The sequence below is a fragment of the Aythya marila genome, assembly GCF_965140915.1.
Source record: "Aythya marila genome assembly, chromosome: 2".
In the NCBI taxonomy this organism is placed as follows: Eukaryota; Metazoa; Chordata; class Aves; order Anseriformes; family Anatidae; genus Aythya; species Aythya marila.
In genome coordinates, this window is record NC_139043.1 from 127440654 (window position 1) to 127462169 (window position 21516).

The window sequence follows — 21516 nt, forward strand, 5'->3', positions numbered from 1 at the left end:
CTGAAAATCACGAGACTGACTTACACTGTGAGACTTTTGCACTTAGATCATATATGCCATTTCTTCAGAAGGCAAACACGCAGCTGTCACTCAGAAAATGACAAAAATACAGAAGTGGTTTAAAGGGCAAAATCCAGGAGAAAGCAGAAAATATTGGAAGAGCCAGGGATGAAGAGACATGCCCTCGTGTGAGCGGCAGTCTACTGAAGTATCAGTTAGATCCTGTAAAGCTTCAGAGATCTTGCTGCTATCAATAGGAGGAATCTAGGAAACATGCTTACATCTCAACTACAGAGCCATAATGGCAAAACTGTGCCCCTGGCATGGGTGGGTACAGCCCTACTCTGCCTGGCTGCCAAACTATGGGGTGGGCCCGTAGCAAAGGCTCCAGATAACGTGAGGCTGTAGGTTATTTTTCATGTTTCTCTGCAGCGGCATACAGACACCACTCTTTGGTTTACCTGATCTGATGTGCAAGAGACAAAAGAAGTTGCAATGCTCCATTGGAAAGGAGGCAAGTAAGATTGTCAGTCACCTATAATGAGCATTTTGTGTCCCTCTTCCTCTCAGAGTCCCTGGCTGCTGCATTGCTTCCATCAGGAGTAAAGGAAAAAAAAAAAAAAAAAAAAGTGGCTTCTTTCCTTGAGTTTACTGTCTTCACCTTCATACAGCTCCACTGTAGATGACTGATTTCTCCTTCAGTCCTCATGGGGACTGACAGTAGAGCCTGGCCTCTGACCGATTCAGGAATAGCTTTTTATTTCGTCAGGGGAAATTTGCCCTGATGCAGAATGTGCAGCCTCCATATGGTGTCTTTCTTAGATGCAGCTACTGACCACAGCCAGAATGTGGAAATGAAGCCTATGACTTCCTTTTTTGTGGGTAAAATGGTACCAGAATGGTATGAAGACCTGGAACTTTTCTTCTTCAGTCCCATAAGCACTTTAGATCTGGGAGGGGACTTCCAACCACAATAGCTGTTGAGAAGAGAAATACTGAGCTAGTCCACTATGCACGTCTGCCCTCTGCTCTGGCAATGACAGCATCTGCCCAGTTTCCACCATCTGGCCCTTGGGCAAGTAGATCCCTTCCAAGGAATGCCACAGCCACACAAAGAGAAATTCCGATGCTCAAAACAATAACACACCAATATTCAATGAAATTCGGGCTAAACAACAAATAGTTGTTTCATATTTCTCCCCAGCAACATTTGGTGCTGCAGAAATGAAGAAGACAGAAGCATCTACAAATTAATGGGATCATTAATTTTATCATCAAATTTATCATCAAATTTATTTTTACTCCTTCTGCATGAAATTCTACATCTTTTCTACAACCTTTCTCTGAATTTCTTCTTTTCACAAGGAGCAGATGGGAATATTAGCCCTCCACAAATAAGTTTTGCAAGAAAACCTGATCACATACACAATATTTCAACCCACAGCACATTTTACAGCCCCACTTTGAAAACAAAGCTATGGTGTCATGACGTTATTACTGCTGGTACAATAGGGATTTGGTATCTGACCTGACTCCTGTCTCATCACTCTATTAGACTGTCTGTCTTTTGCAAAGTTTGACTAAACATTAACTCAAGACATAAACCTTAAGGAATCTTCCCAGTATTTTTAACTTTTTCTGGCTTGCTGCCATGCATAAAACCCCTGTTCTACAAACTCCTCTGCTGTCACTTCTGTGAATGAATGCAAAACACTTTGGGAGCCATGGCAAACACAAGCTTTTACATGGAGACTTTTAATTTATTCCAGCTCCATAATTCCTCATCTATTACCATGTCTTATTTTCGTAATCCAACCACCTGTTGTTTCACATGAAAGACTAAAACTATCTGCCTGTTTTTTGGGTAGGATTCCGAAAAGACATCGCCACAAGATGATCATTCAATCTGCACTCTCCAAACAGATAACTAAATTCAATCCCCAAATGAAGGAAAGATGTTCAGTTGCCCAAAGAAGCAGACGAAGCAGCTTGGTAGGCTGCATCTCTAGTGATAAGTCCTCTGCCTTTAAAATCTGGTCTGCTCTCACAGCTCGGAACACACCCTTAGGAAACAGCAAACAGATTTTCCCAAATACGGGGAACCACACACAGCTTCCAAATAAGGAATTCTCCACGGAGCCTTAAACAAAGGAAATCAGCCCCTTTTCCGACACTAAGTCAAATGAATCACTTTTCCCCTAGAAGAGGATTAAGTACACTTTCCTACATGAACACTGTTCTGAAGTTCCTATGCTTTCAGTTTTGATTTTGCAAAGGGATGTAGAGATGATGTCTGAAGTTCCAGCAGGCAGGCTCGTTTCTCTAGCTTCTTCATATACCCTGCTGCAATTGATTTTGGGAGAGCCCGTCTATCAAGACAAAACAGAAAGCATTTTTAAATACAAGCTATCTTTCTGAAGTCTGCAGAAAATATGTTCATATGACAAATATTTGTTACTGCTCCCAGAAAAAAGGGAGCAAACACATATGCGTATAACTCATTAAGGAAAATATATTAGAAAAATAAAAATAAAAAAGTGCATTAACAACTGTCTGGTCTGCTTTTGCCCTCTTGGCGCTCTACTGAGTAACAGGCTTTAGGAACCTGGTACAATCAAGGTCAAAGATTGCTACGCTTGCATGGATTAAAATAAAAGCCTTTGAGCCAGTAGCTGACATGCCCTTGCCTTGCAGTTCCAGCAAAGCCACCTCCACCTCTCTGTTACTCGCAGCACAAGCCTGTTATCTCCTAGACAGAACCGACACTGGCATTTATGTGGAAGCCTTCAGTTCTTGTTGGGAATTCTGATTTTGCTCCTATACTAGTGCTGAGCATCAAGTTCTTACTTGCAATGTGCTAAGAACTGTTTAGCCCACAGGCAGACCTCTCAATTAATGTTGCAAGATCTCCTAATAAAATCAGGACCTAATTATTAGCGTTTTACCCTGTCTACCCCAAGAAGCTGGTAAGCAATCACATTCAATGGGGGATCTCTGACCATCTTACACCCTAGATATCTTCCCTGTACCTTTGTGGACAGCAGAGGCTGCAGCTGGATGGTCTTAGATGATGCCAGCAGGTCCCTTATTGATACTCCCCCAGAGCTGGCCTCAAGATCAAGAAGACCCTATAAAGAGAGCAGCACATCTGGAATTCCCATGTATCTCATCTGATTGCCACTTTTCAGCTCTAATCTGAGGGCTGTGTCTCAGCTCAGAACAAGTTTTCTGTTTTCTGGCTTCCTCAGTCTTCTGCTGGTAAAGGCAGCATAATCAGTGACTGGTGGAAAAGGAAGGCTGGGAGAAGTGAAAAAGTTGTTTTGGTTGTAGAGAAATAATGTCCTCACTATAAAGATTCCTCTTCTTGGAGACGGGGGAAGGTGGGGAGGAGTAAATGAGAAGGTTCACACATCTCCCGCTTCACGTCTCTATGACACAGCGGAGGGAGCTGCATTCCCCCTCCAGCCTTAGCAGGCAGTGCTGGACAAACCCCACTCCAGGCACTACTGCTCGGTTACACTCCACCACTCTCTCTCTCAGCTGTGCTCATCCCCGGGAAGGCTCTCGCCAGGCATATTCTTGCCTCCTCCTTCTCCCACCCACCAGAGTTTCCCTGGCAGACACGTCTTAGCCTTGCTCCAGCCCTTAGGATGTCTCCACCTACCACTTCCTGCCATGAAAACCCTTTAGATTTATACCACATCTGCAAACTTGGATAACATGGCACAGAATGCCGAGCTGAATCACCTCTCTAAGGCACAAATGGGGGAAGGGATGCAGAAGTGACTTAATGCACCTTGGCAGCTCTTTTTCTGCTTGGATTCTACGGGGATCACCACACACCAAGAACTGAATCTGGTTTTAGCAGCCCTTGAGTTCCTTTAATTCATTCCAGCAGACCCTATAGCAAACAACAGTCACCGCAAGGAGCAGCTCCTTTGTGGGATATTTATGGCTGTGCTACGCAGCTCTCAGGATATGACAGTTCTCCTGCCACAATGGTGATCCTTCGGGATTCCTCAGCTGCATTAACCTGGCCCTGAGTGATCCTTCACAATTGTTTGGGCCCTTTATGCCTTTCACTTGAGCACAATGCAAGTACAAATTGGCTGGGTAGGTGTGGAAGGGTGGAAAAGCTTTTAAGACAGACAGAAGTCAAGAGAAGGGGTGGGGAGGTGAGGGCCTTGGTCCTTGGGGAGGATGTGCTCCACAGGAAGCTCAGCAAGAAGGAGCAGTGTGTTTCAGGCTCCCTCTTAACAGCTTCTTTTATTCTAGAAAAAGCAGGGAATTAGTTCAATGCATCATTATTTAGGAGGTGGCTTGTTTTGCTAGCTCCGAGTTATTAAAAATGGAAATACCAAAAATGAAATCAATCTTCCAGAACTTCACTCCATCACCAACTAAAAAGAAATAAACACTTCTACATTTCATTTCAAGCTGGTATTTCATGTACTCTTGCAAAACTGAAATGCTCAGGTTGTAAATGCTTCAGGGAACTTGAAAGAAAATTATTTCTAGTGGATCTTAAATCACAGACATATTTCTACTACTAGGAATTTCTCACTCTGTACAAAAATGAACTTTGGTGCTTTTAAATTTAGCTCTTCTTTACGTATTTTATAACATTATAGCAGGAATGGGTTCATAAATATTGAATATTATAACCTAAATAATGTCAAAGCAATGAACTTCAGGATTCCTAAAGAGCAAAGCTGTAGATTTATGTAGTTTAGGCAGTGGGGACAGAAGAAAGAGACAGAGACAAAGACATAAAAGTCATTTATTAAAAGTTGAACATTCTACAGAAACAAATATATGAACACATTTCTAATAATGTAACACTCAGAAAAAATATGCTGTGAGTACTTTTGAACCTCCTAAGATTCATGTGTGGAATGCAGCATGTGCTGGAGGCCCAAAACAAAAAATGCATGCAAATATGTCAAAGAATTAATATAAAACACTGTGGGATTCCTGCATGTGCTGTAAATTATTCTGACCATAATTTCAAGACTCTTTATGCATGAGATGATATAGAAAAAAGAAATATAGATACCAAATGTAGAAAAATTAAGCAGTGACATGAATGATGTCCATCAAAATAAAAGACATGAGAATTTTGAGATTTTATTCTACTGCATGATAAATTAAGCCTTTCTCTTCTTCCTTTTACTGGTTTTTTTTTTTTTTTTTTTTTTTTTTTTTTTTTTTTTTCAGGAGATCAACAGTTATAATGTCTCCTACCCAAACTACATTCCTGCCCCTTTTTTCCTGGAGGCTATTAGAGTCCACATCACACCAGCCTAATTATCGCGATATAAAATTATGCCCCATTTAGTTTTTGAAAGACAAAACAAGCTCCGAATCCAAGAGAGGATTCATGGCTGTGAATCAGTTAAGGAGACCTCCTCCAGTCTCAAAGATTTAGATGCGTAACTTGTATTTAAAGGTACCTAATTACCTTTAAGAATTTGAGCCTAAGTCCCTTGGGGTTAACTTGTGGCTCTCTCCTTAGCACTTCCTATAGCAATTTCAGAGAGATGTCTGTGTAGTTTGCTGCCTCCAGGCATTGCAGGAGGGAACGAGTCTCTATTTCAAACCTGTGAATGCCATTAGGTCTCAGAGCAGCTAAAAGCTAAACTGCTTCAAACCTACCACTGTCATCTTCCAAAGCTCCATTATGAATTTAGCTTCTCAGTACCACTGACTTGACCTCGCACACATCTGAAACCCACCTATTGTCATTTCTTCTTATGCCTTTCACCTTCCATGTGCTTAAATAAAACCACTTCTGTGAGCCCAATAGAACATGCTGCTGTCCTCTAAGAAGCAGTAGGCTTTTTTCTTTCCTCTGCTGCTTTGCAACATCCTAGCTTTGGAATGCATCCAGTAATCTCCTTAAGCACATGGAGTCACAAGTACTCAGCACAGAAGGGTATTATATAAATAATAATAATAATATAATTAATAGCCCATAAATGGGACCTTAAGGGGCTTCTGATCTTCACGTGTTTGGAAAGCAACTTTGAGAAACTATTTAATTTGGGTGAGAGTTCCTAGCAGCAATATAATAAGCAAAATATCAAACAAGTTTGTACAATTACACAGCCAAGTGGGCTCCCGCACAAGGCATTATGTGTATACAGTTCAGCTGTGGCAGAGCATTGCCCATCCCTGGATTCCTAAAGCTGATTTTTAAACAAAGTTTACAGGGAATGTGTAGGATGTGTTACTCTTCTGCACTACTGACTTGAAGCTAGGTGCCAGCTTGGAGGAGTGAATCATTTTGGAAGCGGCGGATTTTCTTTTCCTGAAATAAGAAATGACATAATGTATGCAGTTACACACACACTAGCAATATACTATTGATGCCTATATTTGATGGTCTTGATTTTTTTTAAGTTAAATGATGTCATATATAATTTCAGCACCCCTGGTGTTTCAGTGTAAGTACATTTTGTTCTCTGTTTACATGGAGGGTTTCAGTGCTACAACTGCAAACAAAATGAGCAGAGTTTTGTTAACTGCTGTTGCAGTCTATGGTCTTGTGGCTTTGAAATGCTGCTCATGCCTAAAAATATATAGACACAGCTGAATAATGATTTTTGCTTCAGAACTGTTTGACTACGTCATCCCCTGTTTTACAGATGCTCAGCAGCAGTACCTTCTAAGAGGTATTAATCACCAAGTTTTCTATGAAAAACACACATTTTAGTGAACAGTTTAGAATGGAGTATCAAAACAATGGGCTGTCCTGAAAACCAAAATTTTGAAACATGGAGTAAGACACTTCTGTCCGCAGCATCACGACACAGAGAGTATGGAAGTCTGGGCAGAGATGAAACCCTCACCCTGACACAGCATGCGTCTCCTTCGTGCCCTGCTGCCGTTAGAGACCTGCCCTGAGCACAAACCATCCCCTTGGTCTGACAGTGGAGCTTTTGGGTTGAAAAACACAGAATTGTCCATAGCAGCCCTCATTTTCCCTCACATTTCCCCTCAGGGCTCCTCACGGAGGCCTCCACGGGGTGACAGGACAGAGCCACCGTTCCCGCCCTCCCCGCCGCCGCCATTCCGGCCCCGCAGCGGGAAGGGGGGAGCTGCGCCAACATAAGGGCAGCAGCCGCCATGGGAATGGGATTCCCCTCAGCAAGATGGGTGGCAGGGGGGCGGAGGGGGTCTGGGGGAGCCGAGGGCGGCGATCCCGCCGCCCTCGGCTCCCCCAGACCCCCTTCGCCCCCCTGCCACCCAGTGCGACCCGCTGAAGGGCTGAGAGAAACCCAGGAGAAGTCATCCAGAGCGCTGCGTCACAATGTTTCTTGCAAGCCACTCAGTGTTGTTTTGGGGGAAAAATAAAAAATCATAAACAATTAAAAAAAAAAAAATCATCCGAATTTAGCACCGACTGCATGTGTGTATTTATTTTTAATAACATAGGAGAGCTTTCCTATGTTATGAGCAGTTTTCCTGGCTGAAAGGGGGGGGGGGGGAATTGGATGTGGAAGGGGGGGAGATGAGGCACTGAGGAGAGCAGAGGCTGGAAGGGGCAGGAGAGAAATAGTATGGGATCTGAGGTGGGCAGCTGGTGCTGCAAGTCTTCCCCTTCAGCAGCAGGAATGAACGGAGTATAGGGTATGTGGTCTGCGAGGAGGGAGGTAGGGAGGCAGGTGGTGAAGCAAGAGCATAAAATTGGGGTTGTGAGCAAGGCAAAGAGAAACAAACACAACAGGTCAGAAGGGAGGAATTTCAGAGGAATGTCAGAGCCGGCACAAGGACAAGGGGAGAAACACACAGCTATCAAGAGGGGAGAAAGGAATGTCCCCTACTGACAGATCAGCTGGGCTGAAAACCATGAGGTACACCCATAGCTTGCTATTCCTCTGCCGTCAGCAAATAATAGTGAGACACCATCAAGTGCCTGCACTGCTCATCTCTGTAAAAAATGACAATTTTCCACTGATAGAGGTTAATCCCGCAGCACAAATGGCAGAAGGGCATGCTGTGTAGTCAAAGTGCTCAGCAACCCTGCTAACGATCCTGAGGTAACATACACAGAATTTCAGATGGCGGAATGCATGACCTCTCTCTGCTTTCAGTACGACCTGCACAATTATGCTGCAGGACACGGCCTTAATTTATTTTCCCTCTGTATGTTCATCACGTTGCAGGTTTCAATGGCGTGATCGCAGTTGTTTTCCACAGGACACCTCTCTTCCTCAGTGCAGGAGGTGGATGGTGCTCGGGGGAGGAATGGCAGCTGGGCAAGGATGGGGGGTGTTTCGCTGCTTCACTTTTGTAGAAACTGGAACACAAATGGTGAATGACATGGGGGAGGTCTCAGGAGCAAGGAAGCCTTAATATTTAGTTAGATGAACATTTCCTGTGATATCAAAGGTAGATTTGGTTTCCCCGTGTCACATCTGCCCATACACTGTTCTTCGCCTCATCGTGGCAGTTACCAGCTCCCTAAGTGTGGTAATGCAACTGCATGTGGTACTGCAGAGCAGATGATTTACAGGCCAATCTCATAAATAATTACATCAGTGCTATTACAGAAGCAGTGAACTGTGCTGTGAGAGTGGGACCGGGCAGCTGGAGGTGTGGGCTGAGAGGGGGGGAACTTCTTTTACTGCTTTTGCCGTGGGAGGAAGATTTCTGTTAGCTATACCCTGAGTCCCTCTTTGCTGGAGCAGTAATGATGGTATAAGAACTGGCCCCTTGCCTCTGAAAGGCATGCAACAACCTCTTCATTAATGCTGGTGAGTTACTCCACTGTCTGAGCCCCCAAGCAACACTGGTGAATAATTTTTCAGTGTGGAGCAGGGTAAGGGCAACGTTCAGCATATAAGGACACAGGAGCACAGGCAGAAGGCTGGAGAAATCAGGTTGTTGACCAGGAGTTACACAAGTGGTTGCTGGCTCTTCTGCTCACCAAATGATGCAAGAATCCCACAGGAAAAAGAAAAACAACAACAAAAACAAAACAAACAAACAAAAATCTAGAACATCACATGTAATTAAAGACTGAATCCTTGCACAGTTGTGCACAGAGCTAAGTGAAGGACGTGGTTCTGAACCCAGCGTTTGACTAAAATACTAATTTCCTTTTAGATATTCTGTTCATCCCAAAATACCTCTCTTCCAGCCTCACCGTGTTTGGATCTGGTTAGGAAGGCTGCTCCTCCATTTCTCCCTGCCTGTAGCACCCAGGAGGGTGCTGCTGCCTGCATGCCCATGCCCACAGAGCCGGGGTGAAGTGGCAGGGGCCTCTCTCATCCTGCCTGCTGCCAGGACAGCCCAGCCCAGTGTAGACCTTCTCCTTCCTCAGCTGGACAGAAGCTGCTGCATTCATTTCCCCTCCCCGAAAGCAGCGTGTGAGCTGAGAGCTGTGCAGCCTCAGCCGGCTGCGTGGGTGGGGAGAGGCAGCCGGCGTTCCCCAGGGAACCCAAGGCAGGCTTGGGTGTACACTATTGATTTGCCGGGGGGCAAAGAAAGAACAGAGCATCTGGGTCCTGCGAGAGGGTGGCTTGCCCCACCAGAGATCAATCTGCCAGGAATTAGAAGGGCAGAAGTTTCCTTTGTTCCTTTTGTCTTACGGAAAAAAAAGGGAGATGAGGAAATAGGTTTAAGGATTCTGGCCCTGGGTATAGGGAAGGGAATAACCTCTTTGTTTGGTGAGTAGCACAGCCCAATCCAGCAGTGCCAGGTTTTTTAAAGGATTTTAGTGGTGTCTATAGCTGAGGAAATGGTGACTGCTGAGGGTGGGGGATCTAGAGAGCTTAGTGCATGTTAGTTGGGCTACTTTTGGTTTGAAATAAGGGCAGCTTCAGGGATGAGTGGCCAAGTTCCCAAGCCAGTATTTTGTGGTTTTACAATCACACTTTCAAAAATGTTTTCTCCTTCCTGTTGCTGTGTGGAAGATCCACCAAAATAGGCATGAAGATTGCCAGTACGCCAGGCAAAAGAAAAAAATATACATTGCTAATAGCATCTGTTTTGCAGTCTGTGTGACATATAACACCAGGAGGCAACTAGGTTTGAAATGCACGTGTGTTTTCGATTGGTTTTAATTTGACAGTGACTCTTTAAAAACATAACATTGCCTCCAGAGTTTATTTTACATTTCCCAGTAAATAAGAGTTAGGCTGCCAGGCGTGGTTACTTCAGGGTTTTTTTAGTTGTTCCTAAAATCATGGTCTAAAAACTCCTAAAATGCAGATTGCAGTGTTCCATATTTTTGGAAGGACTTGTTCACTGTGTCCCCACAGCGCTCCAGGCTCTGCTTTACCGTTGCACCTTTGCCTGTTAAGTCTGTACTCGAAGAAATCGTGTTTCACAATGCGGTTTTTGTTTAATAAGAAAACATGAAAAGCACGTCCCTTTTTGGGGGGAATAACTATGATAAAATAATGAGCTAAACAGGGCACAAGTGGTCATGGGTATGTTCGTGCTGTTAGCATGCTTTCTGGGATGGCTTTGGTCCATGCAGGCAGTACTCCCTGGGCCATGCCCAGAGACCATTCCCAGGAGGCAGTGTGGGGACTTGTTTTAGGAAAGGAGGAGAGTGCTGCCACAGGGACACATGCTGGCAGCAGGGTCAGAAGGCAGGCACTGGACCTTTTCATGTTATTAGTATGAATGTTGTGGAAATGAGCTACAAAGGAGGCAATTCCTCACTTTCAAGTGGAAGGCAGAGGAGCAAGCAATGAGGTGAAGCAGCCAGGACCAGCAACAGTCTTGGGATACAACACAGTCTCGGGATACAACACAGTCTCGGGATACAACACAGACCTTCTGTTCATTAAGTTTCAGGGCCAAAAGTTCACAATGTTGATGTTTCAGGGAGACCTATTTGGACAATCGGATAATTACTGTGCACTAAGCACTACCACAACACTCCACTTCATGAAGGACATAGCTCTCCTGCACCTTTCCTGTGCAATGGCCTTGGCCCTACGCAAAACCCACCAGGAGGATCTCCAGCCAGTGGAATAACTAGAATGAATAGTAATTTAAGTAACACAGTGCAGACTTGAATCATATTTCAACTGCACCAGATATGTCTGAGCAGTCTTTTGGTCCGAAAAAATGTGCGTTTCCTCTGGGATATGAAATATGAACTACGAGGTAAAGGGAGAAAGGGAGAAAGAAGGGAGATTCAATTTGTATTTCCTTCTCTTGCCAGAAGTCTGTAACCTCTGGGAGTGAGCATCCTGTCAACTGTGTGTGTTAACACCTCGGATGTTACTGTTAACCCTGCCAGAATTTGTCTGTGAGAGACCAAAATTAATTCGAAGGAACAGGGAGATGCTGGGAACCTGTCTTCTTCAGCACGCAGCTTCAGCTATACAACCACTAAATTTGGGATTACAGCAGCTATAAAATAAAATAAAATGCATTCCAGCTTCACTCTCCTTCTGTCCCCAAACCCCAGACACCCTGGTTTCTTCCTAAATAATGTCTGTGGTCACCTATTTAGGTTATTTGCAAAGTTTCCACTTACCACAGTCATTTTGTAGGAACGAGTGTGTTCCTTCAGTGCCAGAGCCTATGGCGTTGTGATAACAGGAGCAGAAATAGGGATGGGAAAAAGACCAGAAGCAAACAGAGGCCTCACCTAGTGCTGCCCTTTTATTAAGCAGGCTGAGAAGAGAGTCAGGGAAAAGCCAGGCAGTGCTTCATCCCGAGCTATCGCATCAGTTAAGACTGAAAGCAATTACTGACAGATTCACGGGGTTAAGGTTGTGGTTGGGGCTGGATGATGTTTGTTCAGGCAGGAAAGCTGCCTATGCAGTTAATTCCAAGCACTTTTAATTTGTCTGATTCACGGGTTGCCACACCTGAAAACAGCGAGGTCCAATTGAGCTTGGAAACAGAACAAGGGGACCCACGCGCGCCTTAAAACTTCCTTCCTTAAAAACAAGACGGTGAATGCAAGTCCTCACTTCTAAAGCAGCTCTGCTTTAAATTCCTTCAGGTTTCCTCCTCTCCACTCCTGTTAAGCTGTGTGAATACCAGGGAAGTGTTAAGTCACAAAGACTTTCGGAGCTATGTGACTTTGGGAAGACGTATTTTCACCCAAAGCTCTCCCAGTGTGCTCCCAGCACCACGTCCTTCGCCGAGCACTGTGAACAGCTCCGGCCTTCATGCTTTGTAAATCGGCCTTCAAATGCTCTAGGTTTTCCTTATCAGCATGGTGGAGGACAAGCTGCTTTTGAAATGTTTGTTGATCCTACCCTTTATCTTATAGGAAGTGCATCCTGGCTTGACCCACAGAAATCCACAGTGCTTCTGAAACGAGCCGTCACTGCTTTTGCGTATCTCTTAAGCGCAAGGTTTGTTGCTTAGTACTGGAAATGTCAAAACCCTTTGACCCTCACAAGTCTGTGGCCACAAAAATGCATATTCCCTTTCTGTTTCAGTCTTTCCTCAGAATACGGAAAAATGGTAAAATTTCCCCAAACGGTTCCAGTTATCAAACGAGAAAATTGCAGCAAATCTGAAGGTGAACTTCAATGAAATCTTACAGAAAATTCTAGTGGATTTTTACATAGCATATGAAAAAAAACAAGTAAGTAGCCAAAAATTTACTTCGTCTTTGGAATTTCACATGAAAACCACTTCTAAAAAAACATCATTGTTTCTCCTTTTTCTCAGTTCCTGGAGCACTTGCCACAGCTTGTATTTTATGTGGTGAATTTGGTGCATTAGTCACTGAACTGAGAGAAACAGAGGGATAGAACTTGTCCTTCATTTATCTTTTCTTATTTGCTGTCTCCTTGCCCTTCAAGCCTGGTTTGATATCTTCTGCCCTAGCCAAAGCACTCCTTTATTTTCCATCTTCAAGCCGCCAGCCCCTTGGAGCAGCGCACATTTTAGAGACTTGTAACCTGCAGTTACTTCAGCAAGCACGATGGGTGCCTTGGATGTATAGTCCAAGCCCTGCTAATTCTGGATGATCACTCGTCCCCTTGCTTTCCGTGTAGATTTAGTTCATCACATTGATTTGTGTTTTAACAGGGGCAGATCAAAGAAGTTGCCACCAGATGTCTTTGTCAGATGCCAGTCTTCAAATCAGAAGCAAGTTGGCACAAAATGTCTGGTCGTCTGCACCCATAAACAGGTGAAAGCCATTTGCTCAGCTCACAAGGAGAGATTTTTTTTATATGTATAATCTGATAGGGAAATATTATCATGTTTTCAGATGTGGTTTACGTGCATCCTGACGCTGACCGTGCTCAACCAAGCTGGTTTAAGAAGGCCACGTTTCCCACCTGGTGCAGGATGAGGCCTCTCCACCTGGTGGTGTCTCACAGCAGAGGAGTTCCCCGCCAGCGGGGAGGATTTAATCTGCACTTGTCGCAGCCTGCGCTGTGCCAGTTTGTCGTGGCCCTGTGGTGACAACTCCAACCTGCCAGCCCTTTGGGCTGGCTGCAGCACCCCCTTCTGACATTAAGGAAACAAACAAACAACGACAACAACAACAAAATCTTGACAAAAAGCACCATCCCAGGGAAAAGAAGAACCAAGTAGCTGAGATGACATCTCCCAGAGAGGTATTGCAGGGCTTAGGCACACACGGGTTCCTACCAGGCTGATCCCAGTTGTTCCCAATGTGCTCCAGCAAACCGTGTTTGAACTGAGATGCATGATTCACTAATTAAACACTTCATCTTTGTCTTTGTTTCCCTAGAAAAAATGAATCATAGAATCATAGAATATCCTGAGTTGGAAGAGACCCTTAAGGATCATCAAGTCCAACTCTTGACACCGCACAGGTCTACCCAAAAGTTCAGACCATGTGACTAAGTGCACAGTCCAATCTCTTCTTAAATTCAGACAGGCTCGGTGCAGTGACCACTTCCCTGGGGAGCCTGTTCCAGTGTGCAACCACCCTCTCTGTGAAGAACCCCCCCCTGACGTCCAGCCTAAATTTCCCCTGCCTCAGCTTAACCCCGTTCCCGCGGGTCCTGTCACTGGTGTTAATGGAGAAAAGGTCTCCTGCCTCTCGACACCCCCTTACGAGGAAGTTGTAGACTGTGATGAGGTCCCCCCTCAGCCTCCTCTTCTCCAGGCTGAACAGGCCAAGTGACCTCAGCCGTTCCTCGTACGTCTTCCCCTCCAGGCCTTTCACCATCTTCGTAGCCCTCCTCTGGACACTCTCCAACAGTTTCATGTCCTTTTTATACTGTGGTGCCCAGAACTGCACACAGTACTCGAGGTGAGGCTGCACCAGCGCAGAGTAGAGCGGGACAATCACCTCCCTTGACCTACTAGCGATGCCGTGCTTGATGCACCCCAGGATACGATTGGCCCTCCTGGCTGCCAGGGCACACTGCTGGCTCATATTCAACTTGCTGTCTACCACGACCCCCAGATCCCTCTCTTCTAGGCTGCTCTCCAGCGTCTCGTTGCCCAGTCTGTACATGCAGCCAGGGTTTCCCTGTCCCAGGTGCAGGACCCGGCACTTGCTCTTATTGAACTTCATGCGGTTGGTGATCGCCCAGCTCTCCAACCTATCCAGATCCCTCTGCAAGGCCTTTACGCCCTCATTCGAGTCCACAACTCCTCCAAGTTTGGTGTCATCAGCAAACTTGCTCAAAATACCTTCTAATACCTTCTAATGAACTTCTATAAAAAGTGTTTTGGTGTAGGTTTTAAAGCAGCTGTAGAGCTTAATATACTTGACAATCAAGCTATTATTTGAGGATCTTAATATAGATTAAGGATACTCTTCAAAACCAACTCTTCAAAGATTTGGTCAGAGAAGAAAGTGTTTGAATGTTCACTGGAGAGGACTACAATAAACTGGATCAATCTCTACTGTATTTTTCCTAGACAGAAACGTCACTTCACACATGATTCCCCTCAGGCGGTGGCCTTCCCCTGCAGTGACCGAGTTCCTGGTATCTGCAGCAGGAGCAGAGCAGTTCTGTTGTGAAAGGAGGAAATCGGCAGGGCCGCAAGTTCTGCACTGACTCAGAATAAAACCGAGGTCTCAGAAGAGGAGCTGAGGTTGAAGGATGCCCCTCAAGAAGTTCCAAGAAGGCAATCTGCTTGGAAATAGCCCCACTGGCAGGGAAGTGCCACTGTGAAATTGAAGCAGAAGTCCTCGGCGCTGCAGCTTTCGCAATGTTGAAGCTCTGTGTCTTCACCTTCTGCCACAAATCGTGAGGAGCACCAGCTCCTGCTCGGGCAGCCCAGCTGCTGGCCCTACCTTGGTACCTCTTTTCTCATTTCGCTGGCTTTGCTGTGCCTTCAGACAGCTGCACTGAATTTCCCAGCGATGGATCCAGGAATTCTCCAGCTTGCACTTGGGGTAACAACACCCTGCTTGCTTATATCCCCTCTGCAGGTTTAACTAGACACAGCGTGCGATTTACCTCCCACTGGAGCTTGCCACGTGGAAAAACAATACCTTTGTGTTCCTGAAACGTTCTCTAATCCTTCTAGATTAAATATAGGTGGTGAGCACCTGAAAGGAAACAGAGAAAGCGTCTGAACAGACTGAGCACAGCCTTGAGTCTCCAGGCGATGAAAAGGGAGAAGCCCTCGCATATGTTACTGAAACTTGACTCCTGATGAAACACGCAGCGCACCGGCTCGAGATCACACCTTGAGATCAGAAGAGAAGACATCAAAAGGCGAGGCAGACCTCAGCCCGTCTATCTCATTCCCTCCCTTTATGGCCGAGTACGCCACAGCTGGGGGATTGGAGCCCGGTGTACCCTAAGAGATTGGGCCCCTGAGGGATCTCTGGGCTCCTGGCAGCAGGAGGCTGCCTGCGGGGTTGTGACAGCCCAGGGAGGCTGAGCTGCTGCAGGAGCCCCTCTGCTTTGTGCCACTCACACGGGGAGGAGCAGCATCAAAATTTACTCCTTGCATATTTCCCCTCGGTGTCGGACAAAATCTGACTAACCTGAAAATGAAAAAAAGAGCACTGCTGCCCAGCAAAAATCAGCCCACAGAGCTTTCACCACTTTCTTTCTTCCCTCAAGTAGGTCACAGCAGCCTCGAATCACCTTGTCCCCTCCCTCCCTTTGACATCCGTGTGCCAGGCATCCAGCCCCATGGGTCAGCTCCCAGGGGAGCAGGCTGCCCTTTGGAGCTCCTGGAGGGCCTCCACGGTCTGTGTGATGCCTTCAGGTAATGTTCCCCAGCACCTGCAGCCATTCATTGGCTTGCTGATGCTAATGCTGCGAGAACCCTTATCAGATGTATTTATTACCGGGGTTGTTAATGTTTTGGGAGGGCACGGGCTGGCTTGGGTTCAAAGGAGGACCACGAGAATGGAAAAGAAGCCCTGAAGGAGCTTATTCCAGGAGCTCCTCACTAACGCACCTCGCTAAGGAGGAGGTTGGTATGGGGTGTGGGTACTGACAGCTGCAAAGGGGGTTTTAGCACAGGGCTCCTCGGGTCTGCACAGCAAGCTCCAGTTTCTTGCTGCTGATGTGAGGACCTCCTACAGCACAGCAAGTGAAGCGCATTGCTGATCTCTGGGCAGAGCCTGGGGGCACTGATAAACTCGCCAGGAGTTCAGCTTATGTTAAAAAGGTTAAAGAAGAAAATTTCCATCTTTATTTTATTTATTTATTTATTTATTTTCAGTTCAAAAGGCTTAATTAACAGTATTCCTGCTACAGACTGCTTAAACATGAGGTGGGCTTTGACATTTGTTGGGACTCCTTACAGCGTTCAGGACTATGGCTGACCTCTTGGGGCCATCTCTGTGCTGTTCACAGAATCGTCTAGGTTGGAAGAGACCTCCAAGATCACCAAGTCCAACCTCTGACCTAACACTAACAGTCCCCACTAAACCATATCCTTAAGCTCTACATCTAAACGTCTTTTAAAGACTTCCAGGGATGGTGAGTCCACCACTTCCCTGGGCAGCCTGTTCTAATGCCTAACAACCCTTTCAGTAAAGAAGTTCTTCCTAACATCCAACCTAAAACTCCCCTGGCACAACTTTAGTCTATTATTCCTCATTCTGTCACCAGGCACGAGGGAGAACAGACCAACCCCCATCTCGCTACAATCTCCTTTAAGGTACCTATCCCTCCTGTTCCTCCAGTGTTTGCTTTGAAGAATGAAGATGAGATTCCTTGGGTCAGCATTTTTCATACACTTACAGCACAGGAACACACCTCAGAAAAACCCCGTGGCCTAAAACCAGGGGCATAATTAGGTCTTCCTCTCTGTAGTTCGTGTTCTTGACTTGTGTGAAATTCCAACTATAACTTCTGAGTAAAAGCAAGACGTCGGAGGGAGATTTCCTTTTACAACACTTTTACTGGGAGCCGAGCCCACCTGCCCTGTGGTAGGCAGGAAGGATTTGGTGAAGGACGCGCGACTTTGCCTAGGCTTCAGGGACTTACACTGGAGGCGTGAGGTGGAAAACTGGAAAATGAGGTGGCAAAAAGTGCATGTTTTTACCTATATAGGCAGCAGTCGGACAGTCAGTCACACAGCAAGGAGGTGTGTGCTGCACCGGATCAAAGGGGAAGAGCCCAGTGGGGGATTACAGGGGGATAACTGCAGGCAAGCAGCACAAGTTTTATAAGGGAGCTGCTGGCAATATGCAGCAGAGGTAGGAAACTACAAGGAACAGAAATGAGGATAAAATGCAAATAGAAGAGATCCTTCGATGCGTCTGGCTTTCTCCCAGTATAACAGGATTATTTTGTCACCCCCGTACTTCGTTTCCCTTCCGCTTTCATCTCGCTTTCCTCTGGTAACTTCCCAGTTCCTCTGCCCCGACACCACACCAGGGGCTGGCTCGAAATGTGAAACACCTCCCGTGAGGGACTGCACTTCTCATTTTACCGCTGATTTTGGGAAGCAACAGAAGAGGTGGTGGAGGGAGGAGCTCTGAAAGTCCCCCCGCGTAGCGAGCCACATGGCTTGGTCAACCCCAAACGCCCAAACTCCTGGCCACCATTCTGGGTGAAATCATAAACATTTAGAGAAAAGAAAACCCAAGGAAGGAGTAGCCTGGGAACCGAGCCTGGGAGCGGGGTTTTCAGAATGTTTTTTTTGGGAAATTTCTGATTTTTACCAAAGCCAAGGAAGTAAGAACCATTTCCCTTTCTCCCTCCATCCCTTACTCCGTATCCTCTTTGCTTTCGCGGGTCAAGAGGTCCGTGACCAGAAGGAAGGAACCCGGCCCTTGCTAAACAGGACATCAGCCGAGTCCCCTCACAGAGACCTCGGCTCTTCAGCACTTCAAAAAGCCCGGTCGGTCCCAGCTCAAAGCGCGGGCTAAATGTGGCGACGTGAGTCACCGCTTTGCTGATTTCGTACCTCAAGCATGAGGGGAAAAAAAAAACAGCAGTGCTCTTCCTGGCGACACCGAAACGAATTTGGCACCGCCTCTGGGGGAGAGGCAGAGCACCCTTTTTACTGAGTGCTTGCAGTGCTTGCATGGCCAGCTCACCCCAATTTCCCCATCCTCGCCGTGCTGTTGACTCTCCCCAGGTCTTTTTGGCGGCTGCAGCTTCGCGGCGGGCCACGCGAGGTCAGCACTCGATCAGTTTGCAGCTCTGGAGAGCGGTCCCCAGCTCCTCCCGGCCGTCCCTGCACGGCTTTAACCTCTTCTCTGCTAAAAACCGGCTGCCCTCCAGTTATTTTTCCCCCTTTTTTCTCCCTGCTGGTTCTCATTTTCAAAATGAGTTTGGGGAAATCGGTCTCTAAACCAATTTTATGCATAAAATATAAATATACATTATTATATATTAACATGCTGCTCATGGCATTATGACAGCAAGCTAAGCAGTCTGCAAAGCTCCCAGCTCAGAAGTCTGGGAGGGAAAGGTCAGTCTGCTTTAGCCAAAAACGGACTAATCACACACGGCTCAAAAATACTGAAGGTGGAGTTTGGTGGATCACTGATCTGCAGTCGGATTTAGGCACCTGGAGCTACGCCATAAGGCTGGTTAAAAACAAGCCTGATAGTTTAAGCCAGACCTTGGTAGTGTTTCCTGCGTTTCTCCCTGTCCATAAGGGGTTTGTTTTGTTTTGTTTTGTTTTGTTTTGTTTTGTTCTACAGCTTGGCAAAAAGAACCAAAGGTTTGCTTCAGAGTAGGACACGATACTACAGAGGCAAAGCTAAACCAAAGGGTGATGAGAAATTTGCTCATCATTTGTCTTGCCTCAAAACAAACGTGTTTGAAAGTTCTTCTTCTCCTTCCTCAACAATTATAAGTGAAAAAAAATAAATTAAAAAAAAAAATGATTTGTTCATGTTGGTATCATCTGGGGATAAAGCAGGAAAGTGTAACTGAGGAAGGGGCAAGTTCCCTCTCTCTCCGTCTCCCCCTCTGTTCCAAAGCTAAATTTAGAACATAAATCTTAGCATAATGTTTACTTTTTATTTTGCTAGCCAAAAGGAAAAATGTAGCTTGGTCTTCAAACCAATCAGGCTGTTTTTATAACCTAAATATTTGTCTTGGCACCGTAAAAAAGAGTGGGTGGGAGGGGGAGAAAAAAGTTGGCAGCTTGAGCAAGTGAAATAGAAAATAATGCGTCCAATTAAGGGGCACCACAAAAATATTGCCATTCCTTAGGTAGCACTTTCGATGCTAAAAGGTTGTTTCCAGTGTTACAGGTTCCCAGCAGGAACAAAGAAGTGAGGTTATAACGCAATGATTCTCTAACACCACATTTGGAGAGCAGGTCTCAAAGGTGTTGGTATTAAAAAAAAAAAAAAAAAAAAAAAAAAAAAAAAAAAAAAAGATGATGGCAACATTGTAAGTATAAAATGCATGGGATATTTCAAGAAAAAAATGTTTTCTTGTAGTGAAGAGTATTTGAAACCCAAATTTGAACTTAATGAACTATTTTATCTAAAGAAATGATGTTAGAGGAAGTTACTGCTGCCTGCAGAGAAGGTTTCATTCTGGCTCAGAGTTTCTAAAGGAAGGACACGAGGGCACGAACTATTTTCTAACCCAAATGCACATAAGGCAGTCACTTCTGAAAGCTGTTTGGAATTAATTCAAAACGGGACAGAGCCTGTGCAAAGGGGAGAGGAGGGAGTGTAGGTATTCAGCTCTGCATTAAACTGAAACCCCTTTCCTTTAATGCTTCTGCTTTGTACAGTCCTTAAACCACGCTCTTTGCACAAAGCTAACTGCAGTGGTCGGCAACACCACTCACAGCAGAGATTGTTGCCTTTTAGAGTGGCATTTAATTAGTGGGATTTAGTCTGAAATACCACTGAAACACTTCCTTGCTGATTATGGCTTCAAAATCTCTTCTTTTTGCTATCTAGATGAGTCAGCTGTAGGATCACCTGGTCGCAGGTCCCTAATGACAGAGCTTTGGGTACCGCCCGGCAGGAGGGGGGTCTCTGAAGGCGAGACTCCTCCAACAGCAGCACCAAGGAGCTCCTCTCACTGCAGCAGTGCCTGCTACCTCTGCCGGGCTTGGAGATCTTCCTGAGGAGAGATGGACGGCTGTTGGTGCATGTGTGTGGTGAGGAGGTGTTGCTGGAAGGGAGAAAAATAAGAACAGAAGAGTGATTAAACCGCTCATTAAATTTAATAGCCCTGCTATTTATATTGGAGTTGGCTTTGCGGCAGAGGGTAGGAATGCATTAGCCAAAGGAAAATCTAAATATGACCTAACAAAGTGAAGGGAGTTGAGAATTTGGACAGAAACAGTATTAATTTTTACTTCCCCCCCCCCCCCCCCCAAACTACTCCCTGTTTCGGGAATTTCTCTCCAACTTGTGAGTTCAAAGCAGTAGCTTCATTAGCTCTCCCATGAGGAAGGTTTGTTCTGTTCAGACTAATCCCTGTCTATCGGGAGCGCTCCTTCACGTGCACAGGGAAGGAAGTCGGTCCCGTTTGTAATGAAGTCTGTGCAAAGGCTGCCGTGGACTTGAGCAGGTTCTTGGTTATGTGCTGGCACTCGTGGCTGTAAAAGAACTGAGCGTCACACAAACAAGTTGCAAAGTAGTACATACGGGTTTTATTACATGAATAATTGGACATACTCCTTGGTAATTGGTTACAAGTGCATTTCATTAATGTTCTGTGGACATCATAACAGTCGGAATATCTCAGCTGAACAGTCAGTATTTGGCTGAATTCAAGCCAGTGCAATTCATGACATAACCATAAACAGGAAATTACAGGTCTACGATGAGGTTAGACTAGATAGAGAGCAACAGCATATTTATTGTCACATCAAAGCATTACAAAGTATGAAAGCCCAATATCTCAACTATCTCTAAAATGGTATTTGTACAAACCTGTTGTATTTACCTAAATGTAAGGATTCGTCACATGGGCAATGCATCATGTCTTTCTCTATTCTGGGGAGTCGTTTCAATATTGAAAACCATTTGGGGCCACGAGAAGAAATGTAAACATCTGATGGTCCTTTGAAAGTCCATTCTGAGAAAATACATCGTGTGCCACAGGAAAAGTGCATCCTAACTGGGGTGTCTGCTATGGCCAGTTCGACTCTCAGATTCACATAGCACCAGGTATTTATCCATTTCTGCAGTAA

The 21516-nt window shown here is 45.5% G+C and overlaps 1 protein-coding gene across 2 annotated transcripts in view; it reads right to left on the reverse strand.

Annotated features, from left to right (window-relative positions):
- Positions 1-20873: 20873 nt before the first annotated feature.
- Positions 20874-21516, reverse strand: part of ZNF704 (zinc finger protein 704) — a 100213-nt gene continuing 99570 nt past the window's right edge. The window contains exon 10 of one of the 2 annotated variants that reach the window (XR_014316887.1): positions 20874-21507. The gene's annotated coding sequence lies outside the window, so the exon portion shown is untranslated. The remainder of the gene's footprint in view (positions 21508-21516) is intronic. The other variant, XR_014316888.1, reaches the window with a different exon arrangement.